Genomic DNA, 8,066 nt, shown 5'->3' with positions numbered 1-8,066 from the left:
TATTTTCAGTACAAGTACTTAAGATGATGATATATTCTATAGACCAAATGTTCACACTCTGCAGCACTTTCCGGGATATGTTCCAGCACCTGTTTTTTTATTTTGAGCTGGATTATGCATTTGTGATCCGAGATGAGAAACCAGAATAGACACCACTTTCAGTGATGTGTGTGCTCCACCTCCTCAGTGAATGTGTACAGACTTGGAAACTTTTTTAAACCTATTACACTAAGTTTTTTGTATGCTTCTTTTTCAATATGTCTTGGAAACCTATTTTCATTAATCATATGTTGAAAATGTTGTGAAGCACAAGAGATACCATTTGGTACTACTAAGGTAAGTATTATTCCTATATTCTGTTTACAGATGTGCGCCTGACCATTTTTCAGGTTTTGCCAAAACCGCCGTTGTGTGTTTTGGTTTTGATTCTAATTTTTTTTATTAATCATAAAAACAGCTAAAATCACAGAATGAGGGGATGTTTTTGTTCCTACAGTATTACTAACCTCAACATTCATTTCCACTCATTTCCAGTCTATTTTGAACACCTCACAGCTCTCAATATTGTTTGCATCCAATTTAGGCCAAAAGGTTGCACTGAGGTAGCTGGATGACTAAGCTAAGCGACAGAAGAGGGTGGCACAAACATCTGGCACATCTAGGAGTGGTATAAATGCAAAAGGGATGCTTCCGCACCAGTCAGTCATAGATATCAGTAAGAATAAATAACCAGAAAATATCAAGTTTACAAGAGTGTCTCTGGGTAACTCTATCTGGTGGTGCACCCGAAGTCAAACAGTAAGATTACTATACACAATTGGAGTGGGTGCACTCTTAAATTGATATGAGGAAATATAAAACATACATTTTATTCAATATTGTCTAAAATAAGCAGTGTATCCAAACATTATAGACAAACAACATATAAGAAAAAAATAAATATAAGCATAAGCATACGTCCAATAGTGTGTGGTCTTGTGAAATCACAATTGAATAAATTTTAGACCATGCCGCTCCACCTGTAAACACTGATACTAGTAAAGACCACCTGGTCAATATACAGGGCTCACACAGGATAAGTATTGTAACCAAATAGATTACCATTAGGTATCCTATAAGTACTATCTGTGATGAGGGTATTGATTAATATCATGCAAATGTAATGCCAATCCTATATGTTAGAGTAGAAGGAAGAAATGAACAGTGATTCTGCTGTCAGTGTTAGGCACGGAGTAATACCCAGATTTCTGTTCTACTGCACTCAGTATACCCAGGAGGTCTCCCATCCAGGTACTAACCAAGCCCGACACTGTTTAGCTTCCAAGTTCGGACGGTATTGGGCGTATTCAGTGTGGTATGATAGTAGAATGCTATAGATGTCACAACACACTTGTAGGATCACTGATGAGAGATCACTTGAAAGCTGAAGTATTTGCTTGAATAGAAACAGTAGGAAGGAATGATAGGTGGATCTGCGGCCAATGTTAGGCGGGGGTAATGATATAACCTCCGGATCACTGGTGAGAGTCCACGAAAGAAAGGGCAAGAGAATTCATGAATTCTGTCAAATGTGGCCACAAAAGTAAATTAATGAATACATATTACATTCTTAATAGAAATGATAGCCATATTATAGACAAAAGACACCTTTGATACTTAACATTAAAAGTTAAATACTGGTGTGAGCAGTTTTTTCAAGCAAGTGGTTAGGTAATACTCTGATATATAATTGAATCAATGTGCATAACACAAGAAATGCTCAAAAGTACATCTGAATGTCTCCCTGTACAGAAATAGGATGTATACAAAATCACAATAGTTCCACCAAAGTCACTGCTGAATATGCCATGGAGAGAACGCTCTTCACCATATAGAAAGTTCAAAACTGCATGTTACTCCAATATATTCAGTATACACGAGCCAAAGGATATGACAAAGTATAATAGTCTAGCCAAAATGACTGCCACTGGGTTGAGTATAATAAAACTAACCAGTGGAAAAGTTTGACAGAGAAACCTGTAACAGCGTATGGCTATAAACTGTAAACACAATGGTATCTAACTCTGTGGTCAATATAGAAAGAAAATGTACACGTTAAGTTGGCAATATATATTGATGAATACAGTGAATGCAGCAGTAGAGGGTTGTCCCCGCCGCTGCAATCAGTTACCAATGAGCCGAAGCTTGCCGGGGAGATAGCGTCCTGTGAGCCCAGGAGATATGCAGTGGCAAGAAAGAAAGAGAGAGAGAACCCCAAAATGTCCAGCATAGGGCATATTGCCAAATGCAGCAGGATGGATTCTAACGTCCTTGTAATGAGTATAATACTGCTTAACAAAATAATATCCAATAATATCCCTGCTACTACTATGCTGCTAATGTAAAAGGCTTTTTTTCCTTTTGATGCATTAAATAATGCTGCTTTGCACTTTATAAGGTGGCGTGCTGGTTTACCTCAATATGCTCCTTGCTTGACATTTTTTTGTTCTTCTTGTCTATTATTATATATGACCAAGCGCCCATATATTGGATACGAAGTGTGTGCGGCTTGGGACTTGACTGTGTGTGTGTGTGTGTGTGTGTGTGTGTGTGTGTAGTGTTCTGAAAAAAACAAATCTATATATAATTACATTTTATTGTCATTTATTTTAAATCACATTTCTTAGCAGTCATACACAGGATTAGAACCCATGACCTGTTACACAGAAGGCAGACACCTTACTGATCAAGCTTGTTGCTCCTGCATAGCAGATTCTAATTATATGAAGCTACCTAGAACTGTCAATTCAAAACCTTTGCAACTGGGCAGATACGAGTATGCAGTGTGCAGCCAAACACTACATACTGTAGATCTGCTCAGTTACTCACAATGCTGATTACTTCTCTGACAATTATTTTATAAGTGTGATACCCAGGATTAGAACCCATGACCTATTACACTGGAAGCAGGCACTGTACTGATGGAGCTTTTTACTCCTGTATGGGAAGCGTGAGAATTCTTACTATATGAAGTTACGTGTAATTGTCAGAGAAGTAACTTCATATAGTTATAGGTTGAGGGTTGTACTCCTGGGTATGACACTTTTAAAATGTGCATCTATAATAAAGAGGGTGTGACTTGTAAGGTGCAGGGACTAGTGGGGTAGGGGAGTCTCCCATGGAAGAGATAGATGTGGCTGTCAATTAACTTAACTGAATGGTGTCACTGAACATGGAACGGGAGGAGAGGTGCCCCCCTACAGAGCAGCAGCCGACTCCGTTGCCTCCTACTGTTACGCCTCTGTACACAATCCATACAGTAAGTGCCAGCATGATCCATTCCAGAAGGGACAAAATGCTCTCTACCTGGACTTCCTTCTTAAGTTTTGATTGCAATCACTTGTGTTGATAAACCTTTCTTATCAATTAAATAGTTTAACACAGGTGACTTCAATCATATTAAGATGTCCAGGTAGAGAGCATTATGTCCCTCATGGAATGGGTCATGTTAGGAGGTATGCCCAATCTAGTATACAACCCCCCCTTTCTCTGCCCCTTCCCCCCTCCCCCCATCTTAAGTGCCCCGAAACCCACAAGACTTAGTCTTGCCTTGAGCATGGCAACATCATGGAGGGCGCTTTGTCTTGGGTATGTGTTTTGCACTGAAAATCACTAGGCTGCCCATTTACCTTTCATATCACTCTAACTGCAGTATGCAACAGTGATGTGCACACGGCACCTACAGTACCCGTTCACTGCTGCTTTGTTATGCAGGCCTTCAGTCAGTGGACATATAGTACCTCCCCAACTGCCTAGAGATTGGGACATTGCAGTTCCAGTCATGTCAGTGGGACAGAGTCCTCAAAATTTTGGAATGTATGATCATTAGCCAAATACTAACCATCAGCTTAGCTTTATTTCTTACATTCAGGAGATGTTTACATGTATATGCCATACACTGTACTTTGGCCCTCATTCCGAGTTGTTCGCTCGCAAGGCGAATGTAGCAGAGTTACACACGCTAAGCCGCCGCCTACTGGGAGTGAATCTTAGCTTCTTAAAATTGCGACCGACGTACGCGCAATATTGCGATTACAAACGAGTTAGCAGTTTCAGAGTAGCTCCAGACTTACTCTGCCTGTGCGATCAGTTCAGTGCTTTTCGTTCCTGGCTGACGTCATAAACACACCCAGCGTTCGCCCAGGCACTCCCACCGTTTCTCCGGCCACTCCTGCGTTTTTTCCGGAAACGGTAGCGTTTCCAGCCACACGCCCCTAAAACGCCGTGCATCCGCCCAGTAACACCCATTTCCTGTCAATCACAATGCGAACGTCGGAGCGATGAAAATGCCGTGAGTAAACTTACTTTCATCATAGTAAAGTTACTTGGCGCAGTCGCAGTGCGAACATTGCGCATGCGCACTAAGAGAATTCTCACTGCGATGCGATGAAAAACTCCGAGCGAACAACTCGGAATGAGGGCCTTTGTTGTTAATAACTTGTAAGAAAAACTTTAGTTGCGAGTAAAGCATATACAGTTTTTTCTTTAACATTTAAATTTTAAATGTTTGAATAGCACATTTTTAAAAACTATTGCTTTTGAGATTTTCTCTAAAGTGTTTTGCTAAGCTATACCTAAATCAGTGTCAGTCTGTATATTTTTTATGACTCTAAAAGGTTATTATCTGTGGAGCATCCATACCAAGAGCACATTTTCTCCACTTATTTTCATATCAGAGAAGAACATTTGCAAAATGAAAAGCAATTTAGATAATAGAGAAAACGTTATAAGAATATGTTGAGCACTGTAACATGATAAATATTGCAACAATCTGAAAAAGATTAATTTGTCAAAAAAGATTAATATTTGAAAGAATTAAGTGATAGAACATTACAAAACATGAGTAAGTTATAAAGAGATTTGTTAGATATAATCTGCAGGAAATAAAAGGGGAAATAAGTAATAGAATAGTAAATTGAGTTTCTAAAGTAAAGTTCAGCAGCTTCACTTTGAATAGTTTATGGACTTGGCAGATGACCAGGGAACAGATAGTAAAAGCACCATGGTGATGGCTCCAGGGAGTAGATTTACTAAACATTAATTTTTGGATTCTCTTGTGGATAACCATCAATTTTGCAATCTGGAGATGTACTTAAGTCAAATCCATCAGGAAATCATTATTTTGCCAACTTTAGATGGCAATAGATCATCAGATCAATTATCGATTATTTTGCATAGATAAGACCAGAAACCCTATAGAACCTGCCCAAAAACTGATGGATAAATATAAAAATAATATACTAGTAAACAATTGAGCTGAGAGTACACTGTATTGGTCGGGTATGGGTCGTTGGGTCGACCCAACTTAGGTCGACACTCATTAGGTCGACATTGCCATTAGGTCAACATGTATTAGGTCAACATGGGCGTTAGGTGAAAAGGTCGACATGAGGTTTTTGACTGTTTTTGGTGTAGTTTTCTCCGTAAAGTGACGGGGAACCCAATTTAGTGCACCATGTCCCCTCGCATGGCTCGCTTCACTCGCCATGCTTCGGGCAAGGTGATTCGCTTCGCTCGGCACAGATTACCATTCCAATTGTAGCCCACGTGGATCATAAAGTATGAAAAAATAAAAAAAATTAAAACATTTTGAAAAACTCATTAAACCTTTTGACCTGTCAACTTAGTACATGTCGACCTAATGGCATTGTTGACCTTCAGTGGTCAACCTAATGAGTGTCGACCTAAGTTGTGTTGACCTAACGACCGTAACCCGTATCTTCATCTTGAAGCCTATGAAAAAAGTGATCACAACAGGTGTTATAAAGTCAACTTATTTGCTATTTAAGTTTACTTCACCATGATGAATGTTCAATAAAACCATAATTTTTTTGTACAAAACCCACTAACTATTTCTAATTAAATTGACCTTACCCTAATGTTGTATTGTTAATCTTCAAATTCTTCTCAACTTTACAAAATAATATCTTTCTTCTGTGTTATTTGTACTTCCACCACTGGAACCATTACATACATTTTACATTCATTTGTATAGGTACAGAAAAATCCATTTGGACTACTATTACAAACTCAACTTTTCCCAAGAAATAAAAACAGAGCTACAGTAAGTTATCATTTTCAACCATGACAAATACAAAATAACATACATGTTGTGCAACAACTGATGCCTTTATTATTTTACCATTTTTGGGATTTGGAATAGGGATGTATTATCCTTGGTACTTCTTGCATAGCCACCCCTAATGCGGAGACGTCTGAACCAGATTTCGTTTGTGGTGTGCTGCTTGAGAATGTTGCTATATTGGGCTCAGGTATGCATGCTTAATTTAGAGACCCTAATTACAGAATAGTACTATTTAATTCCCATATAGCATAAGTCTGGAAGGACATGGTTATGCCTCCTAAATTGTTTAGCTAATTTGGCTGAATTGTATAGCCTACAGATCCATTTTTTTGCAGCACTAGCTGTCAGAAAATACTGTATGAGCTTAGTCAAAGAGGCATCTCTAGGGTTCTGTGCCTTCCATTGCCGGTAACCCAATCCCTGTAGTTTCTGCAAACACATGTGCACAAGTTGTGACCCTAATTATTTTGGGCAGCTGAAGTCAACCCCATGGGAACTTCCAGTCAAGTGGGTATATAAACTGAGGGCAGCCACCTGGGCACTCACTGCTGAGGGGGTACAAACACTATGGACAGCCCCCTGTGATCTCCAGGCATACACCTTTGGTGTGCGCAAAGGTCCCAATCACTTCTGCTAAGTTGGGCGACATGCTGTATGGTGAAACCTGGTATGCTGTTAGCACTAGGGCTAATGGTCTGCTAACCTCACCAACCTTTGCTTTTGCCGACACTTACATACTGTAGGGCCGCTATTGTAAAAATTTTACATAACCACTTTAAATTCCCAATCCACTCCTGCTTTTCAAAGATTGATGTTCTGTTATGATTTTCCCCAGGAGTGCTGCAAAATCACAAAGTCCATGTGGTTGCATTGAATACAAGAAGAAGTTTATTTTGGGAGAACAAAGGTGGCAGGAAATGCAGATATGCATAGGGTGCAGATAATTAGTGGTACAGATTAACATAGACAAGGCAGGTATTCATAGATGTAGCATGATAATTTGCAAACATGGTATTGCCAAATACAACTGAAAAGACTAAGCAGCAAGCAACAGACTGAACTGGGATATGCAATGACATATGAACCAGGATAAATGGCAGCTAATGGATAGTGGTTATAAATTAAAGTCTAGAGTATTGCAAAAACAGAGTCCAGACATCAGATAAGTGTACAATAAATAATGATCAGTTCAGGCCCAGAGAAACAGGGATGGTATGAGAATCTCTGAGGGGGTTATTCAGACCTGATCGTAGCAGCAATTTTGTAATCAGTTGGCCAAAACCGTGTGCACTGCAGGTGTGGCAGATATAACGTGCAGAGAGAGTTAGATTTGGGTGGGTTATTTTGTTTCTGTGCAGGGTAAACACTGGCTGCTTTATTTTTACACTGCAATTTAGATTTCAGTTTGAACACACCCCACCCACACCCACTCTCTCTGCAAATGTTATATCTGCCACTCTGCAGTGCACATGGTTTTGCCCAACTGCTAACAAATTTGCTGCTGCGATCAACCCTGAATTACCCCCTCACTCCCTTGCTGCAGTACTAAATATGGCAGGATACATGACCTTTGTAAACTCAAGAACAAAAATAACAGACAGGACCTGCACCCTCATCCTCTAAGTCAGGGAAACAGAAATTGCCAGCACTGAGTCTGGAACCCAGCAGGCTAAATAAGGAGATGTCAGGTGTTGTCCATGTTGGTAATTATTGATTAATTAACCAACACTTGACCACATCACAGAATCAGGAGAGCAGCACCTCAGGTAAGACTAATACTACAGTTAAACAAAGGAGGCCTGATGCCCCCTAGTGGCAGATAAACATACTACAGGAGAACATGGCAAAACAGAAGAAACACACGTGTTGGCCCTGATGTCATGTTAGGGTTATCTGTTAGGAAACAACAGAGGTATTTTTGTGATTTGTCAAAATAGTTTGT

General features: G+C 39.6%; 1 pseudogene; it reads right to left on the bottom strand.

The window, feature by feature from the left end:
• Nucleotides 1-1,249: 1,249 nt before the first annotated feature.
• On the bottom strand, nucleotides 1,250-1,368 carry LOC134930340 (5S ribosomal RNA; annotated as a pseudogene).
• Nucleotides 1,369-8,066: the final 6,698 nt, after the last annotated feature.

This window comes from Pseudophryne corroboree, chromosome 5 (genome assembly GCF_028390025.1).
Source record: "Pseudophryne corroboree isolate aPseCor3 chromosome 5, aPseCor3.hap2, whole genome shotgun sequence".
Lineage (NCBI taxonomy): Eukaryota > Metazoa > Chordata > Amphibia > Anura > Myobatrachidae > Pseudophryne > Pseudophryne corroboree.
The sequence above is the reverse complement of the archived record's forward strand: the minus strand, read 5'-3'. Positions and strand labels throughout refer to the sequence as shown.